At 52.9% G+C, this 16,877-nt stretch overlaps 21 non-coding genes across 21 annotated transcripts; all 21 read left to right on the top strand.

Moving 5' to 3' along the window:
• The first annotated feature begins 210 nt into the window (after window positions 1-210).
• TRNAG-GCC (transfer RNA glycine (anticodon GCC)) lies at window positions 211-281 on the top strand. Its single transcript has one exon. It is a non-coding gene; the product is annotated as a tRNA-Gly (tRNA).
• A 407-nt stretch (window positions 282-688) lies between these two features.
• TRNAA-AGC (transfer RNA alanine (anticodon AGC)) lies at window positions 689-761 on the top strand. The gene has a single exon. It is a non-coding gene; the product is annotated as a tRNA-Ala (tRNA).
• An 863-nt stretch (window positions 762-1,624) lies between these two features.
• On the top strand, window positions 1,625-1,695 carry TRNAG-GCC (transfer RNA glycine (anticodon GCC)). The gene has a single exon. It is a non-coding gene; the product is annotated as a tRNA-Gly (tRNA).
• A 408-nt stretch (window positions 1,696-2,103) lies between these two features.
• TRNAA-AGC (transfer RNA alanine (anticodon AGC)) lies at window positions 2,104-2,176 on the top strand. Its single transcript has one exon. It is a non-coding gene; the product is annotated as a tRNA-Ala (tRNA).
• Window positions 2,177-3,486: 1,310 nt separating this feature from the next.
• On the top strand, window positions 3,487-3,557 carry TRNAG-GCC (transfer RNA glycine (anticodon GCC)). The gene has a single exon. It is a non-coding gene; the product is annotated as a tRNA-Gly (tRNA).
• A 408-nt stretch (window positions 3,558-3,965) lies between these two features.
• Window positions 3,966-4,038, top strand: TRNAA-AGC (transfer RNA alanine (anticodon AGC)). Its single transcript has one exon. It is a non-coding gene; the product is annotated as a tRNA-Ala (tRNA).
• An 863-nt stretch (window positions 4,039-4,901) lies between these two features.
• On the top strand, window positions 4,902-4,972 carry TRNAG-GCC (transfer RNA glycine (anticodon GCC)). The gene has a single exon. It is a non-coding gene; the product is annotated as a tRNA-Gly (tRNA).
• Window positions 4,973-6,315: 1,343 nt separating this feature from the next.
• Window positions 6,316-6,386, top strand: TRNAG-GCC (transfer RNA glycine (anticodon GCC)). The gene has a single exon. It is a non-coding gene; the product is annotated as a tRNA-Gly (tRNA).
• Window positions 6,387-6,793: 407 nt separating this feature from the next.
• TRNAA-AGC (transfer RNA alanine (anticodon AGC)) lies at window positions 6,794-6,866 on the top strand. The gene has a single exon. It is a non-coding gene; the product is annotated as a tRNA-Ala (tRNA).
• Window positions 6,867-7,729: 863 nt separating this feature from the next.
• On the top strand, window positions 7,730-7,800 carry TRNAG-GCC (transfer RNA glycine (anticodon GCC)). The gene has a single exon. It is a non-coding gene; the product is annotated as a tRNA-Gly (tRNA).
• A 408-nt stretch (window positions 7,801-8,208) lies between these two features.
• Window positions 8,209-8,281, top strand: TRNAA-AGC (transfer RNA alanine (anticodon AGC)). The gene has a single exon. It is a non-coding gene; the product is annotated as a tRNA-Ala (tRNA).
• Window positions 8,282-9,144: 863 nt separating this feature from the next.
• Window positions 9,145-9,215, top strand: TRNAG-GCC (transfer RNA glycine (anticodon GCC)). Its single transcript has one exon. It is a non-coding gene; the product is annotated as a tRNA-Gly (tRNA).
• A 1,344-nt stretch (window positions 9,216-10,559) lies between these two features.
• Window positions 10,560-10,630, top strand: TRNAG-GCC (transfer RNA glycine (anticodon GCC)). The gene has a single exon. It is a non-coding gene; the product is annotated as a tRNA-Gly (tRNA).
• A 1,342-nt stretch (window positions 10,631-11,972) lies between these two features.
• TRNAG-GCC (transfer RNA glycine (anticodon GCC)) lies at window positions 11,973-12,043 on the top strand. The gene has a single exon. It is a non-coding gene; the product is annotated as a tRNA-Gly (tRNA).
• Window positions 12,044-12,451: 408 nt separating this feature from the next.
• Window positions 12,452-12,524, top strand: TRNAA-AGC (transfer RNA alanine (anticodon AGC)). Its single transcript has one exon. It is a non-coding gene; the product is annotated as a tRNA-Ala (tRNA).
• Window positions 12,525-13,387: 863 nt separating this feature from the next.
• TRNAG-GCC (transfer RNA glycine (anticodon GCC)) lies at window positions 13,388-13,458 on the top strand. The gene has a single exon. It is a non-coding gene; the product is annotated as a tRNA-Gly (tRNA).
• Window positions 13,459-13,865: 407 nt separating this feature from the next.
• Window positions 13,866-13,938, top strand: TRNAA-AGC (transfer RNA alanine (anticodon AGC)). The gene has a single exon. It is a non-coding gene; the product is annotated as a tRNA-Ala (tRNA).
• Window positions 13,939-14,801: 863 nt separating this feature from the next.
• On the top strand, window positions 14,802-14,872 carry TRNAG-GCC (transfer RNA glycine (anticodon GCC)). Its single transcript has one exon. It is a non-coding gene; the product is annotated as a tRNA-Gly (tRNA).
• A 409-nt stretch (window positions 14,873-15,281) lies between these two features.
• On the top strand, window positions 15,282-15,354 carry TRNAA-AGC (transfer RNA alanine (anticodon AGC)). The gene has a single exon. It is a non-coding gene; the product is annotated as a tRNA-Ala (tRNA).
• Window positions 15,355-16,217: 863 nt separating this feature from the next.
• Window positions 16,218-16,288, top strand: TRNAG-GCC (transfer RNA glycine (anticodon GCC)). Its single transcript has one exon. It is a non-coding gene; the product is annotated as a tRNA-Gly (tRNA).
• A 409-nt stretch (window positions 16,289-16,697) lies between these two features.
• On the top strand, window positions 16,698-16,770 carry TRNAA-AGC (transfer RNA alanine (anticodon AGC)). The gene has a single exon. It is a non-coding gene; the product is annotated as a tRNA-Ala (tRNA).
• The last annotated feature ends 107 nt before the right edge of the window (window positions 16,771-16,877 follow it).

The following is a 16,877-nucleotide window of genomic DNA, read 5'->3' as shown; positions in this document are numbered from 1 at the left end:
TTGTTGCTGAGGAGGAGCATCAACAACAAAATGTGGATCTAGTTTGCTACCGATCCCATGGGGAGTGGGTCCATCTGGCAAAGTCACAATGTAGATGACAAGGCGTTTCCATCGATGTTGACAAGCTAATGCCAAGTCAAGTCTGGGCAAAAGCTGGACTCTCCTAGACCAGCTGAGCGAGGAGGGTGATGGCGCCGGCCCCGGCGTGGCGCATTGGTGGTTCAGTGGTAGAATTCTCGCCTGCCACGCGGGAGGCCCGGGTTCGATTCCCGGCCAATGCAATTATGGTGTCTTTGTCTTTAAAGCCCCCCCTTCCCCCCCCCGGGTAGCTCTCTCCCGCCAATTTCAAGTCCGGTGGAATGCATCAAGGCACAAGGTGTTTATTGTCTAGAACGTACTAGGTGGTGGGAAGGTTCTTTTGGAAACCACCTTCTCCTAATGACATCATTGAAACCCATGAGGTCATACTTCCGAAAGGGATCAGTTGTCAATGGACTCACGAAGGGAGAAAAAAAATGGGGGAACTCTGAGGAAGGGAGAGTGCAAACCTTCGAAGCTCGGAAAACGGGTGGCTGTCCTGGTGTCTAGCGGCCAGAGCAGGTTGTGGATTTTGCAAAACTGCATATATTACGCATAGCACATAAGAGGACAGGGATCAGCCATAGCGCCAACGGGGAGCCCAAGCAAAGGGGGATTAGCTCAAGTGGTAGAGCGCTCGCTTAGCATGCGAGAGGTAGCGGGATCGATGCCCGCATTCTCCAAACGCTGCCTTCCTGGGAGGCACCTGGCTTTTGCGTTTGTTGTTGAAGCTTGGAACCGAGCGCCGCGAGCAACATGGGAAGCCAGAGTCCTCCTCATAACATGTGCCAAGGCGGCGTTGACGCGTTTTTTTTTTTGAGGCAGCTGTGGCTTCAGCCAAAGTCAGGCAGGCAGTATTGGACAAAAGCAATCCATTAAAGAAAGCACGGCCAGGCTTCCTTTGCCAAGAGACAATATTGCATTAGCACAAAAGGTGCCCGTGCCATCCTTATGCTGAGGGTTTTGGACTCGTTTAACCACCAGAATCAGGTTCAACTTCTCTTTGTGTGTGAAAGAGCGCCCTTTGGCCCCACTAGCAAATATCGACTGGCATAGGAAAAGGCAACGTAGCAGAGGATGGTTTCGATCCATCGACCTCTGGGTTATGGGCCCAGCACGCTTCCGCTGCGCCACTCTGCTCTTGCTGCCGAGCTGGTGCATCGACAACAAAATGTGGATCTAGTTTGCTACCGATCCCATGGGGAGTGGGTCCATCTGGCAAAGTCACAATGTAGATGACGAGGCGTTTCCATCGATGTTGACAAGCAAAAGGTGCCAGTGCCATCCTTATGCTGAGGGTTTTGGCTCAGCACGCTTCCGCTGCGCCACTCTGCTCTTGTTGCTGAGGAGGAGCATCAACAACAAAATGTGGATCTAGTTTGCTACCGATCCCATGGGGAGTGGGTCCATCTGGCAAAGTCACAATGTAGATGACAAGGCGTTTCCATCGATGTTGACAAGCTAATGCCAAGTCAAGTCTGGGCAAAAGCTGGACTCTCCTAGACCAGCTGAGCGAGGAGGGTGATGGCGCCGGCCCCGGCGTGGCGCATTGGTGGTTCAGTGGTAGAATTCTCGCCTGCCACGCGGGAGGCCCGGGTTCGATTCCCGGCCAATGCAATTATGGTGTCTTTGTCTTTAAAGCCCCCCCTTCCCCCCCCCCGGGTAGCTCTCTCCCGCCAATTTCAAGTCCGGTGGAATGCATCAAGGCACAAGGTGTTTATTGTCTAGAACGTACTAGGTGGTGGGAAGGTTCTTTTGGAAACCACCTTCTCCTAATGACATCATTGAAACCCATGAGGTCATACTTCCGAAAGGGATCAGTTGTCAATGGACTCACGAAGGGAGAAAAAAAATGGGGGAACTCTGAGGAAGGGAGAGTGCAAACCTTCGAAGCTCGGAAAACGGGTGGCTGTCCTGGTGTCTAGCGGCCAGAGCAGGTTGTGGATTTTGCAAAACTGCATATATTACGCATAGCACATAAGAGGACAGGGATCAGCCATAGCGCCAACGGGGAGCCCAAGCAAAGGGGGATTAGCTCAAGTGGTAGAGCGCTCGCTTAGCATGCGAGAGGTAGCGGGATCGATGCCCGCATTCTCCAAACGCTGCCTTCCTGGGAGGCACCTGGCTTTTGCGTTTGTTGTTGAAGCTTGGAACCGAGCGCCGCGAGCAACATGGGAAGCCAGAGTCCTCCTCATAACATGTGCCAAGGCGGCGTTGACGCGTTTTTTTTTTTGAGGCAGCTGTGGCTTCAGCCAAAGTCAGGCAGGCAGTATTGGACAAAAGCAATCCATTAAAGAAAGCACGGCCAGGCTTCCTTTGCCAAGAGACAATATTGCATTAGCACAAAAGGTGCCCGTGCCATCCTTATGCTGAGGGTTTTGGACTCGTTTAACCACCAGAATCAGGTTCAACTTCTCTTTGTGTGTGAAAGAGCGCCCTTTGGCCCCACTAGCAAATATCGACTGGCATAGGAAAAGGCAACGTAGCAGAGGATGGTTTCGATCCATCGACCTCTGGGTTATGGGCCCAGCACGCTTCCGCTGCGCCACTCTGCTCTTGCTGCCGAGCTGGTGCATCGACAACAAAATGTGGATCTAGTTTGCTACCGATCCCATGGGGAGTGGGTCCATCTGGCAAAGTCACAATGTAGATGACGAGGCGTTTCCATCGATGTTGACAAGCAAAAGGTGCCAGTGCCATCCTTATGCTGAGGGTTTTGGCTCAGCACGCTTCCGCTGCGCCACTCTGCTCCATTAAAGAAAGCACGGCCAGGCTTCCTTTGCCAAGAGACAATATTGCATTAGCACAAAAGGTGCCCGTGCCATCCTTATGCTGAGGGTTTTGGACTCGTTTAACCACCAGAATCAGGTTCAACTTCTCTTTGTGTGTGAAAGAGCGCCCTTTGGCCCCACTAGCAAATATCGACTGGCATAGGAAAAGGCAACGTAGCAGAGGATGGTTTCGATCCATCGACCTCTGGGTTATGGGCCCAGCACGCTTCCGCTGCGCCACTCTGCTCTTGCTGCCGAGGTGGTGCATCGGTAGTTTGCTACCGATCCCATGGGGAGTGGGTCCATCTGGCAAAGTCACAATGTAGATGACGAGGCGTTTCCATCGATGTTGACAAGCAAAAGGTGCCAGTGCCATCCTTATGCTGAGGGTTTTGGCTCAGCACGCTTCCGCTGCGCCACTCTGCTCTTGTTGCTGAGGAGGAGCATCAACAACAAAATGTGGATCTAGTTTGCTACCGATCCCATGGGGAGTGGGTCCATCTGGCAAAGTCACAATGTAGATGACAAGGCGTTTCCATCGATGTTGACAAGCTAATGCCAAGTCAAGTCTGGGCAAAAGCTGGACTCTCCTAGACCAGCTGAGCGAGGAGGGTGATGGCGCCGGCCCCGGCGTGGCGCATTGGTGGTTCAGTGGTAGAATTCTCGCCTGCCACGCGGGAGGCCCGGGTTCGATTCCCGGCCAATGCAATTATGGTGTCTTTGTCTTTAAAGCCCCCCCCTTCCCCCCCCCGGGTAGCTCTCTCCCGCCAATTTCAAGTCCGGTGGAATGCATCAAGGCACAAGGTGTTTATTGTCTAGAACGTACTAGGTGGTGGGAAGGTTCTTTTGGAAACCACCTTCTCCTAATGACATCATTGAAACCCATGAGGTCATACTTCCGAAAGGGATCAGTTGTCAATGGACTCACGAAGGGAGAAAAAAAATGGGGGGACTCTGAGGAAGGGAGAGTGCAAACCTTCGAAGCTCGGAAAACGGGTGGCTGTCCTGGTGTCTAGCGGCCAGAGCAGGTTGTGGATTTTGCAAAACTGCATATATTACGCATAGCACATAAGAGGACAGGGATCAGCCATAGCGCCAACGGGGAGCCCAAGCAAAGGGGGATTAGCTCAAGTGGTAGAGCGCTCGCTTAGCATGCGAGAGGTAGCGGGATCGATGCCCGCATTCTCCAAACGCTGCCTTCCTGGGAGGCACCTGGCTTTTGCGTTTGTTGTTGAAGCTTGGAACCGAGCGCCGCGAGCAACATGGGAAGCCAGAGTCCTCCTCATAACATGTGCCAAGGCGGCGTTGACGCGTTTTTTTTTTTGAGGCAGCTGTGGCTTCAGCCAAAGTCAGGCAGGCAGTATTGGACAAAAGCAATCCATTAAAGAAAGCACGGCCAGGCTTCCTTTGCCAAGAGACAATATTGCATTAGCACAAAAGGTGCCCGTGCCATCCTTATGCTGAGGGTTTTGGACTCGTTTAACCACCAGAATCAGGTTCAACTTCTCTTTGTGTGTGAAAGAGCGCCCTTTGGCCCCACTAGCAAATATCGACTGGCATAGGAAAAGGCAACGTAGCAGAGGATGGTTTCGATCCATCGACCTCTGGGTTATGGGCCCAGCACGCTTCCGCTGCGCCACTCTGCTCTTGCTGCCGAGCTGGTGCATCGACAACAAAATGTGGATCTAGTTTGCTACCGATCCCATGGGGAGTGGGTCCATCTGGCAAAGTCACAATGTAGATGACGAGGCGTTTCCATCGATGTTGACAAGCAAAAGGTGCCAGTGCCATCCTTATGCTGAGGGTTTTGGCTCAGCACGCTTCCGCTGCGCCACTCTGCTCTTGTTGCTGAGGAGGAGCATCAACAACAAAATGTGGATCTAGTTTGCTACCGATCCCATGGGGAGTGGGTCCATCTGGCAAAGTCACAATGTAGATGACAAGGCGTTTCCATCGATGTTGACAAGCTAATGCCAAGTCAAGTCTGGGCAAAAGCTGGACTCTCCTAGACCAGCTGAGCGAGGAGGGTGATGGCGCCGGCCCCGGCGTGGCGCATTGGTGGTTCAGTGGTAGAATTCTCGCCTGCCACGCGGGAGGCCCGGGTTCGATTCCCGGCCAATGCAATTATGGTGTCTTTGTCTTTAAAGCCCCCCCTTCCCCCCCCCGGGTAGCTCTCTCCCGCCAATTTCAAGTCCGGTGGAATGCATCAAGGCACAAGGTGTTTATTGTCTAGAACGTACTAGGTGGTGGGAAGGTTCTTTTGGAAACCACCTTCTCCTAATGACATCATTGAAACCCATGAGGTCATACTTCCGAAAGGGATCAGTTGTCAATGGACTCACGAAGGGAGAAAAAAAATGGGGGGACTCTGAGGAAGGGAGAGTGCAAACCTTCGAAGCTCGGAAAACGGGTGGCTGTCCTGGTGTCTAGCGGCCAGAGCAGGTTGTGGATTTTGCAAAACTGCATATATTACGCATAGCACATAAGAGGACAGGGATCAGCCATAGCGCCAACGGGGAGCCCAAGCAAAGGGGGATTAGCTCAAGTGGTAGAGCGCTCGCTTAGCATGCGAGAGGTAGTGGGATCGATGCCCGCATTCTCCAAACGCTGCCTTCCTGGGAGGCACCTGGCTTTTGCGTTTGTTGTTGAAGCTTGGAACCGAGCGCCGCGAGCAACATGGGAAGCCAGAGTCCTCCTCATAACATGTGCCAAGGCGGCGTTGACGCGTTTTTTTTTTTGAGGCAGCTGTGGCTTCAGCCAAAGTCAGGCAGGCAGTATTGGACAAAAGCAATCCATTAAAGAAAGCACGGCCAGGCTTCCTTTGCCAAGAGACAATATTGCATTAGCACAAAAGGTGCCCGTGCCATCCTTATGCTGAGGGTTTTGGACTCGTTTAACCACCAGAATCAGGTTCAACTTCTCTTTGTGTGTGAAAGAGCGCCCTTTGGCCCCACTAGCAAATATCGACTGGCATAGGAAAAGGCAACGTAGCAGAGGATGGTTTCGATCCATCGACCTCTGGGTTATGGGCCCAGCACGCTTCCGCTGCGCCACTCTGCTCTTGCTGCCGAGCTGGTGCATCGACAACAAAATGTGGATCTAGTTTGCTACCGATCCCATGGGGAGTGGGTCCATCTGGCAAAGTCACAATGTAGATGACGAGGCGTTTCCATCGATGTTGACAAGCAAAAGGTGCCAGTGCCATCCTTATGCTGAGGGTTTTGGCTCAGCACGCTTCCGCTGCGCCACTCTGCTCTTGTTGCTGAGGAGGAGCATCAACAACAAAATGTGGATCTAGTTTGCTACCGATCCCATGGGGAGTGGGTCCATCTGGCAAAGTCACAATGTAGATGACAAGGCGTTTCCATCGATGTTGACAAGCTAATGCCAAGTCAAGTCTGGGCAAAAGCTGGACTCTCCTAGACCAGCTGAGCGAGGAGGGTGATGGCGCCGGCCCCGGCGTGGCGCATTGGTGGTTCAGTGGTAGAATTCTCGCCTGCCACGCGGGAGGCCCGGGTTCGATTCCCGGCCAATGCAATTATGGTGTCTTTGTCTTTAAAGCCCCCCCTTCCCCCCCCCGGGTAGCTCTCTCCCGCCAATTTCAAGTCCGGTGGAATGCATCAAGGCACAAGGTGTTTATTGTCTAGAACGTACTAGGTGGTGGGAAGGTTCTTTTGGAAACCACCTTCTCCTAATGACATCATTGAAACCCATGAGGTCATACTTCCGAAAGGGATCAGTTGTCAATGGACTCACGAAGGGAGAAAAAAAATGGGGGGACTCTGAGGAAGGGAGAGTGCAAACCTTCGAAGCTCGGAAAACGGGTGGCTGTCCTGGTGTCTAGCGGCCAGAGCAGGTTGTGGATTTTGCAAAACTGCATATATTACGCATAGCACATAAGAGGACAGGGATCAGCCATAGCGCCAACGGGGAGCCCAAGCAAAGGGGGATTAGCTCAAGTGGTAGAGCGCTCGCTTAGCATGCGAGAGGTAGCGGGATCGATGCCCGCATTCTCCAAACGCTGCCTTCCTGGGAGGCACCTGGCTTTTGCGTTTGTTGTTGAAGCTTGGAACCGAGCGCCGCGAGCAACATGGGAAGCCAGAGTCCTCCTCATAACATGTGCCAAGGCGGCGTTGACGCGTTTTTTTTTTTGAGGCAGCTGTGGCTTCAGCCAAAGTCAGGCAGGCAGTATTGGACAAAAGCAATCCATTAAAGAAAGCACGGCCAGGCTTCCTTTGCCAAGAGACAATATTGCATTAGCACAAAAGGTGCCCGTGCCATCCTTATGCTGAGGGTTTTGGACTCGTTTAACCACCAGAATCAGGTTCAACTTCTCTTTGTGTGTGAAAGAGCGCCCTTTGGCCCCACTAGCAAATATCGACTGGCATAGGAAAAGGCAACGTAGCAGAGGATGGTTTCGATCCATCGACCTCTGGGTTATGGGCCCAGCACGCTTCCGCTGCGCCACTCTGCTCTTGCTGCCGAGCTGGTGCATCGACAACAAAATGTGGATCTAGTTTGCTACCGATCCCATGGGGAGTGGGTCCATCTGGCAAAGTCACAATGTAGATGACGAGGCGTTTCCATCGATGTTGACAAGCAAAAGGTGCCAGTGCCATCCTTATGCTGAGGGTTTTGGCTCAGCACGCTTCCGCTGCGCCACTCTGCTCTTGTTGCTGAGGAGGAGCATCAACAACAAAATGTGGATCTAGTTTGCTACCGATCCCATGGGGAGTGGGTCCATCTGGCAAAGTCACAATGTAGATGACAAGGCGTTTCCATCGATGTTGACAAGCTAATGCCAAGTCAAGTCTGGGCAAAAGCTGGACTCTCCTAGACCAGCTGAGCGAGGAGGGTGATGGCGCCGGCCCCGGCGTGGCGCATTGGTGGTTCAGTGGTAGAATTCTCGCCTGCCACGCGGGAGGCCCGGGTTCGATTCCCGGCCAATGCAATTATGGTGTCTTTGTCTTTAAAGCCCCCCCCTTCCCCCCCCCGGGTAGCTCTCTCCCGCCAATTTCAAGTCCGGTGGAATGCATCAAGGCACAAGGTGTTTATTGTCTAGAACGTACTAGGTGGTGGGAAGGTTCTTTTGGAAACCACCTTCTCCTAATGACATCATTGAAACCCATGAGGTCATACTTCCGAAAGGGATCAGTTGTCAATGGACTCACGAAGGGAGAAAAAAAATGGGGGGACTCTGAGGAAGGGAGAGTGCAAACCTTCGAAGCTCGGAAAACGGGTGGCTGTCCTGGTGTCTAGCGGCCAGAGCAGGTTGTGGATTTTGCAAAACTGCATATATTACGCATAGCACATAAGAGGACAGGGATCAGCCATAGCGCCAACGGGGAGCCCAAGCAAAGGGGGATTAGCTCAAGTGGTAGAGCGCTCGCTTAGCATGCGAGAGGTAGCGGGATCGATGCCCGCATTCTCCAAACGCTGCCTTCCTGGGAGGCACCTGGCTTTTGCGTTTGTTGTTGAAGCTTGGAACCGAGCGCCGCGAGCAACATGGGAAGCCAGAGTCCTCCTCATAACATGTGCCAAGGCGGCGTTGACGCGTTTTTTTTTTTGAGGCAGCTGTGGCTTCAGCCAAAGTCAGGCAGGCAGTATTGGACAAAAGCAATCCATTAAAGAAAGCACGGCCAGGCTTCCTTTGCCAAGAGACAATATTGCATTAGCACAAAAGGTGCCCGTGCCATCCTTATGCTGAGGGTTTTGGACTCGTTTAACCACCAGAATCAGGTTCAACTTCTCTTTGTGTGTGAAAGAGCGCCCTTTGGCCCCACTAGCAAATATCGACTGGCATAGGAAAAGGCAACGTAGCAGAGGATGGTTTCGATCCATCGACCTCTGGGTTATGGGCCCAGCACGCTTCCGCTGCGCCACTCTGCTCTTGCTGCCGAGCTGGTGCATCGACAACAAAATGTGGATCTAGTTTGCTACCGATCCCATGGGGAGTGGGTCCATCTGGCAAAGTCACAATGTAGATGACGAGGCGTTTCCATCGATGTTGACAAGCAAAAGGTGCCAGTGCCATCCTTATGCTGAGGGTTTTGGCTCAGCACGCTTCCGCTGCGCCACTCTGCTCTTGTTGCTGAGGAGGAGCATCAACAACAAAATGTGGATCTAGTTTGCTACCGATCCCATGGGGAGTGGGTCCATCTGGCAAAGTCACAATGTAGATGACAAGGCGTTTCCATCGATGTTGACAAGCTAATGCCAAGTCAAGTCTGGGCAAAAGCTGGACTCTCCTAGACCAGCTGAGCGAGGAGGGTGATGGCGCCGGCCCCGGCGTGGCGCATTGGTGGTTCAGTGGTAGAATTCTCGCCTGCCACGCGGGAGGCCCGGGTTCGATTCCCGGCCAATGCAATTATGGTGTCTTTGTCTTTAAAGCCCCCCCCTTCCCCCCCCCGGGTAGCTCTCTCCCGCCAATTTCAAGTCCGGTGGAATGCATCAAGGCACAAGGTGTTTATTGTCTAGAACGTACTAGGTGGTGGGAAGGTTCTTTTGGAAACCACCTTCTCCTAATGACATCATTGAAACCCATGAGGTCATACTTCCGAAAGGGATCAGTTGTCAATGGACTCACGAAGGGAGAAAAAAAATGGGGGGACTCTGAGGAAGGGAGAGTGCAAACCTTCGAAGCTCGGAAAACGGGTGGCTGTCCTGGTGTCTAGCGGCCAGAGCAGGTTGTGGATTTTGCAAAACTGCATATATTACGCATAGCACATAAGAGGACAGGGATCAGCCATAGCGCCAACGGGGAGCCCAAGCAAAGGGGGATTAGCTCAAGTGGTAGAGCGCTCGCTTAGCATGCGAGAGGTAGTGGGATCGATGCCCGCATTCTCCAAACGCTGCCTTCCTGGGAGGCACCTGGCTTTTGCGTTTGTTGTTGAAGCTTGGAACCGAGCGCCGCGAGCAACATGGGAAGCCAGAGTCCTCCTCATAACATGTGCCAAGGCGGCGTTGACGCGTTTTTTTTTTTGAGGCAGCTGTGGCTTCAGCCAAAGTCAGGCAGGCAGTATTGGACAAAAGCAATCCATTAAAGAAAGCACGGCCAGGCTTCCTTTGCCAAGAGACAATATTGCATTAGCACAAAAGGTGCCCGTGCCATCCTTATGCTGAGGGTTTTGGACTCGTTTAACCACCAGAATCAGGTTCAACTTCTCTTTGTGTGTGAAAGAGCGCCCTTTGGCCCCACTAGCAAATATCGACTGGCATAGGAAAAGGCAACGTAGCAGAGGATGGTTTCGATCCATCGACCTCTGGGTTATGGGCCCAGCACGCTTCCGCTGCGCCACTCTGCTCTTGCTGCCGAGCTGGTGCATCGACAACAAAATGTGGATCTAGTTTGCTACCGATCCCATGGGGAGTGGGTCCATCTGGCAAAGTCACAATGTAGATGACGAGGCGTTTCCATCGATGTTGACAAGCAAAAGGTGCCAGTGCCATCCTTATGCTGAGGGTTTTGGCTCAGCACGCTTCCGCTGCGCCACTCTGCTCTTGTTGCTGAGGAGGAGCATCAACAACAAAATGTGGATCTAGTTTGCTACCGATCCCATGGGGAGTGGGTCCATCTGGCAAAGTCACAATGTAGATGACAAGGCGTTTCCATCGATGTTGACAAGCTAATGCCAAGTCAAGTCTGGGCAAAAGCTGGACTCTCCTAGACCAGCTGAGCGAGGAGGGTGATGGCGCCGGCCCCGGCGTGGCGCATTGGTGGTTCAGTGGTAGAATTCTCGCCTGCCACGCGGGAGGCCCGGGTTCGATTCCCGGCCAATGCAATTATGGTGTCTTTGTCTTTAAAGCCCCCCCTCCCCCCCCCGGGTAGCTCTCTCCCGCCAATTTCAAGTCCGGTGGAATGCATCAAGGCACAAGGTGTTTATTGTCTAGAACGTACTAGGTGGTGGGAAGGTTCTTTTGGAAACCACCTTCTCCTAATGACATCATTGAAACCCATGAGGTCATACTTCCGAAAGGGATCAGTTGTCAATGGACTCACGAAGGGAGAAAAAAAATGGGGGGACTCTGAGGAAGGGAGAGTGCAAACCTTCGAAGCTCGGAAAACGGGTGGCTGTCCTGGTGTCTAGCGGCCAGAGCAGGTTGTGGATTTTGCAAAACTGCATATATTACGCATAGCACATAAGAGGACAGGGATCAGCCATAGCGCCAACGGGGAGCCCAAGCAAAGGGGGATTAGCTCAAGTGGTAGAGCGCTCGCTTAGCATGCGAGAGGTAGTGGGATCGATGCCCGCATTCTCCAAACGCTGCCTTCCTGGGAGGCACCTGGCTTTTGCGTTTGTTGTTGAAGCTTGGAACCGAGCGCCGCGAGCAACATGGGAAGCCAGAGTCCTCCTCATAACATGTGCCAAGGCGGCGTTGACGCGTTTTTTTTTTTGAGGCAGCTGTGGCTTCAGCCAAAGTCAGGCAGGCAGTATTGGACAAAAGCAATCCATTAAAGAAAGCACGGCCAGGCTTCCTTTGCCAAGAGACAATATTGCATTAGCACAAAAGGTGCCCGTGCCATCCTTATGCTGAGGGTTTTGGACTCGTTTAACCACCAGAATCAGGTTCAACTTCTCTTTGTGTGTGAAAGAGCGCCCTTTGGCCCCACTAGCAAATATCGACTGGCATAGGAAAAGGCAACGTAGCAGAGGATGGTTTCGATCCATCGACCTCTGGGTTATGGGCCCAGCACGCTTCCGCTGCGCCACTCTGCTCTTGCTGCCGAGCTGGTGCATCGACAACAAAATGTGGATCTAGTTTGCTACCGATCCCATGGGGAGTGGGTCCATCTGGCAAAGTCACAATGTAGATGACGAGGCGTTTCCATCGATGTTGACAAGCAAAAGGTGCCAGTGCCATCCTTATGCTGAGGGTTTTGGCTCAGCACGCTTCCGCTGCGCCACTCTGCTCTTGTTGCTGAGGAGGAGCATCAACAACAAAATGTGGATCTAGTTTGCTACCGATCCCATGGGGAGTGGGTCCATCTGGCAAAGTCACAATGTAGATGACAAGGCGTTTCCATCGATGTTGACAAGCTAATGCCAAGTCAAGTCTGGGCAAAAGCTGGACTCTCCTAGACCAGCTGAGCGAGGAGGGTGATGGCGCCGGCCCCAGCGTGGCGCATTGGTGGTTCAGTGGTAGAATTCTCGCCTGCCACGCGGGAGGCCCGGGTTCGATTCCCGGCCAATGCAATTATGGTGTCTTTGTCTTTAAAGCCCCCCCCTTCCCCCCCCCGGGTAGCTCTCTCCCGCCAATTTCAAGTCCGGTGGAATGCATCAAGGCACAAGGTGTTTATTGTCTAGAACGTACTAGGTGGTGGGAAGGTTCTTTTGGAAACCACCTTCTCCTAATGACATCATTGAAACCCATGAGGTCATACTTCCGAAAGGGATCAGTTGTCAATGGACTCACGAAGGGAGAAAAAAAATGGGGGGACTCTGAGGAAGGGAGAGTGCAAACCTTCGAAGCTCGGAAAACGGGTGGCTGTCCTGGTGTCTAGCGGCCAGAGCAGGTTGTGGATTTTGCAAAACTGCATATATTACGCATAGCACATAAGAGGACAGGGATCAGCCATAGCGCCAACGGGGAGCCCAAGCAAAGGGGGATTAGCTCAAGTGGTAGAGCGCTCGCTTAGCATGCGAGAGGTAGCGGGATCGATGCCCGCATTCTCCAAACGCTGCCTTCCTGGGAGGCACCTGGCTTTTGCGTTTGTTGTTGAAGCTTGGAACCGAGCGCCGCGAGCAACATGGGAAGCCAGAGTCCTCCTCATAACATGTGCCAAGGCGGCGTTGACGCGTTTTTTTTTTTGAGGCAGCTGTGGCTTCAGCCAAAGTCAGGCAGGCAGTATTGGACAAAAGCAATCCATTAAAGAAAGCACGGCCAGGCTTCCTTTGCCAAGAGACAATATTGCATTAGCACAAAAGGTGCCCGTGCCATCCTTATGCTGAGGGTTTTGGACTCGTTTAACCACCAGAATCAGGTTCAACTTCTCTTTGTGTGTGAAAGAGCGCCCTTTGGCCCCACTAGCAAATATCGACTGGCATAGGAAAAGGCAACGTAGCAGAGGATGGTTTCGATCCATCGACCTCTGGGTTATGGGCCCAGCACGCTTCCGCTGCGCCACTCTGCTCTTGCTGCCGAGCTGGTGCATCGACAACAAAATGTGGATCTAGTTTGCTACCGATCCCATGGGGAGTGGGTCCATCTGGCAAAGTCAAAATGTAGATGACGAGGCGTTTCCATCGATGTTGACAAGCAAAAGGTGCCAGTGCCATCCTTATGCTGAGGGTTTTGGCTCAGCACGCTTCCGCTGCGCCACTCTGCTCTTGTTGCTGAGGAGGAGCATCAACAACAAAATGTGGATCTAGTTTGCTACCGATCCCATGGGGAGTGGGTCCATCTGGCAAAGTCACAATGTAGATGACAAGGCGTTTCCATCGATGTTGACAAGCTAATGCCAAGTCAAGTCTGGGCAAAAGCTGGACTCTCCTAGACCAGCTGAGCGAGGAGGGTGATGGCGCCGGCCCCGGCGTGGCGCATTGGTGGTTCAGTGGTAGAATTCTCGCCTGCCACGCGGGAGGCCCGGGTTCGATTCCCGGCCAATGCAATCATGGTGTCTTTGTCTTTAAAGCCCCCCCTTCCCCCCCCCGGGTAGCTCTCTCCCGCCAATTTCAAGTCCGGTGGAATGCATCAAGGCACAAGGTGTTTATTGTCTAGAACGTACTAGGTGGTGGGAAGGTTCTTTTGGAAACCACCTTCTCCTAATGACATCATTGAAACCCATGAGGTCATACTTCCGAAAGGGATCAGTTGTCAATGGACTCACGAAGGGAGAAAAAAAATGGGGGGACTCTGAGGAAGGGAGAGTGCAAACCTTCGAAGCTCGGAAAACGGGTGGCTGTCCTGGTGTCTAGCGGCCAGAGCAGGTTGTGGATTTTGCAAAACTGCATATATTACGCATAGCACATAAGAGGACAGGGATCAGCCATAGCGCCAACGGGGAGCCCAAGCAAAGGGGGATTAGCTCAAGTGGTAGAGCGCTCGCTTAGCATGCGAGAGGTAGCGGGATCGATGCCCGCATTCTCCAAACGCTGCCTTCCTGGGAGGCACCTGGCTTTTGCGTTTGTTGTTGAAGCTTGGAACCGAGCGCCGCGAGCAACATGGGAAGCCAGAGTCCTCCTCATAACATGTGCCAAGGCGGCGTTGACGCGTTTTTTTTTTTGAGGCAGCTGTGGCTTCAGCCAAAGTCAGGCAGGCAGTATTGGACAAAAGCAATCCATTAAAGAAAGCACGGCCAGGCTTCCTTTGCCAAGAGACAATATTGCATTAGCACAAAAGGTGCCCGTGCCATCCTTATGCTGAGGGTTTTGGACTCGTTTAACCACCAGAATCAGGTTCAACTTCTCTTTGTGTGTGAAAGAGCGCCCTTTGGCCCCACTAGCAAATATCGACTGGCATAGGAAAAGGCAACGTAGCAGAGGATGGTTTCGATCCATCGACCTCTGGGTTATGGGCCCAGCACGCTTCCGCTGCGCCACTCTGCTCTTGCTGCCGAGCTGGTGCATCGACAACAAAATGTGGATCTAGTTTGCTACCGATCCCATGGGGAGTGGGTCCATCTGGCAAAGTCACAATGTAGATGACGAGGCGTTTCCATCGATGTTGACAAGCAAAAGGTGCCAGTGCCATCCTTATGCTGAGGGTTTTGGCTCAGCACGCTTCCGCTGCGCCACTCTGCTCTTGTTGCTGAGGAGGAGCATCAACAACAAAATGTGGATCTAGTTTGCTACCGATCCCATGGGGAGTGGGTCCATCTGGCAAAGTCACAATGTAGATGACAAGGCGTTTCCATCGATGTTGACAAGCTAATGCCAAGTCAAGTCTGGGCAAAAGCTGGACTCTCCTAGACCAGCTGAGCGAGGAGGGTGATGGCGCCGGCCCCGGCGTGGCGCATTGGTGGTTCAGTGGTAGAATTCTCGCCTGCCACGCGGGAGGCCCGGGTTCGATTCCCGGCCAATGCAATTATGGTGTCTTTGTCTTTAAAGCCCCCCCCTTCCCCCCCCCCGGGTAGCTCTCTCCCGCCAATTTCAAGTCCGGTGGAATGCATCAAGGCACAAGGTGTTTATTGTCTAGAACGTACTAGGTGGTGGGAAGGTTCTTTTGGAAACCACCTTCTCCTAATGACATCATTGAAACCCATGAGGTCATACTTCCGAAAGGGATCAGTTGTCAATGGACTCACGAAGGGAGAAAAAAAATGGGGGGACTCTGAGGAAGGGAGAGTGCAAACCTTCGAAGCTCGGAAAACGGGTGGCTGTCCTGGTGTCTAGCGGCCAGAGCAGGTTGTGGATTTTGCAAAACTGCATATATTACGCATAGCACATAAGAGGACAGGGATCAGCCATAGCGCCAACGGGGAGCCCAAGCAAAGGGGGATTAGCTCAAGTGGTAGAGCGCTCGCTTAGCATGCGAGAGGTAGCGGGATCGATGCCCGCATTCTCCAAACGCTGCCTTCCTGGGAGGCACCTGGCTTTTGCGTTTGTTGTTGAAGCTTGGAACCGAGCGCCGCGAGCAACATGGGAAGCCAGAGTCCTCCTCATAACATGTGCCAAGGCGGCGTTGACGCGTTTTTTTTTTTGAGGCAGCTGTGGCTTCAGCCAAAGTCAGGCAGGCAGTATTGGACAAAAGCAATCCATTAAAGAAAGCACGGCCAGGCTTCCTTTGCCAAGAGACAATATTGCATTAGCACAAAAGGTGCCCGTGCCATCCTTATGCTGAGGGTTTTGGACTCGTTTAACCACCAGAATCAGGTTCAACTTCTCTTTGTGTGTGAAAGAGCGCCCTTTGGCCCCACTAGCAAATATCGACTGGCATAGGAAAAGGCAACGTAGCAGAGGATGGTTTCGATCCATCGACCTCTGGGTTATGGGCCCAGCACGCTTCCGCTGCGCCACTCTGCTCTTGCTGCCGAGCTGGTGCATCGACAACAAAATGTGGATCTAGTTTGCTACCGATCCCATGGGGAGTGGGTCCATCTGGCAAAGTCACAATGTAGATGACGAGGCGTTTCCATCGATGTTGACAAGCAAAAGGTGCCAGTGCCATCCTTATGCTGAGGGTTTTGGCTCAGCACGCTTCCGCTGCGCCACTCTGCTCTTGTTGCTGAGGAGGAGCATCAACAACAAAATGTGGATCTAGTTTGCTACCGATCCCATGGGGAGTGGGTCCATCTGGCAAAGTCACAATGTAGATGACAAGGCGTTTCCATCGATGTTGACAAGCTAATGCCAAGTCAAGTCTGGGCAAAAGCTGGACTCTCCTAGACCAGCTGAGCGAGGAGGGTGATGGCGCCGGCCCCGGCGTGGCGCATTGGTGGTTCAGTGGTAGAATTCTCGCCTGCCACGCGGGAGGCCCGGGTTCGATTCCCGGCCAATGCAATTATGGTGTCTTTGTCTTTAAAGCCCCCCCTTCCCCCCCCCCCGGGTAGCTCTCTCCCGCCAATTTCAAGTCCGGTGGAATGCATCAAGGCACAAGGTGTTTATTGTCTAGAACGTACTAGGTGGTGGGAAGGTTCTTTTGGAAACCACCTTCTCCTAATGACATCATTGAAACCCATGAGGTCATACTTCCGAAAGGGATCAGTTGTCAATGGACTCACGAAGGGAGAAAAAAAATGGGGGGACTCTGAGGAAGGGAGAGTGCAAACCTTCGAAGCTCGGAAAACGGGTGGCTGTCCTGGTGTCTAGCGGCCAGAGCAGGTTGTGGATTTTGCAAAACTGCATATATTACGCATAGCACATAAGAGGACAGGGATCAGCCATAGCGCCAACGGGGAGCCCAAGCAAAGGGGGATTAGCTCAAGTGGTAGAGCGCTCGCTTAGCATGCGAGAGGTAGCGGGATCGATGCCCGCATTCTCCAAACGCTGCCTTCCTGGGAGGCACCTGGCTTTTGCGTTTGTTGTTGAAGCTTGGAACCGAGCGCCGCGAGCAACATGGGAAGCCAGAGTCCTCCTCATAACATGTGCC

This window comes from Aquarana catesbeiana, linkage group LG04 (assembly GCF_042186555.1).
Source record: "Aquarana catesbeiana isolate 2022-GZ linkage group LG04, ASM4218655v1, whole genome shotgun sequence".
Taxonomy (NCBI): domain Eukaryota; kingdom Metazoa; phylum Chordata; class Amphibia; order Anura; family Ranidae; genus Aquarana; species Aquarana catesbeiana.
Note: the sequence above shows the minus strand (reverse complement) of the source record. Positions and strands in the feature narration are given on the sequence as shown.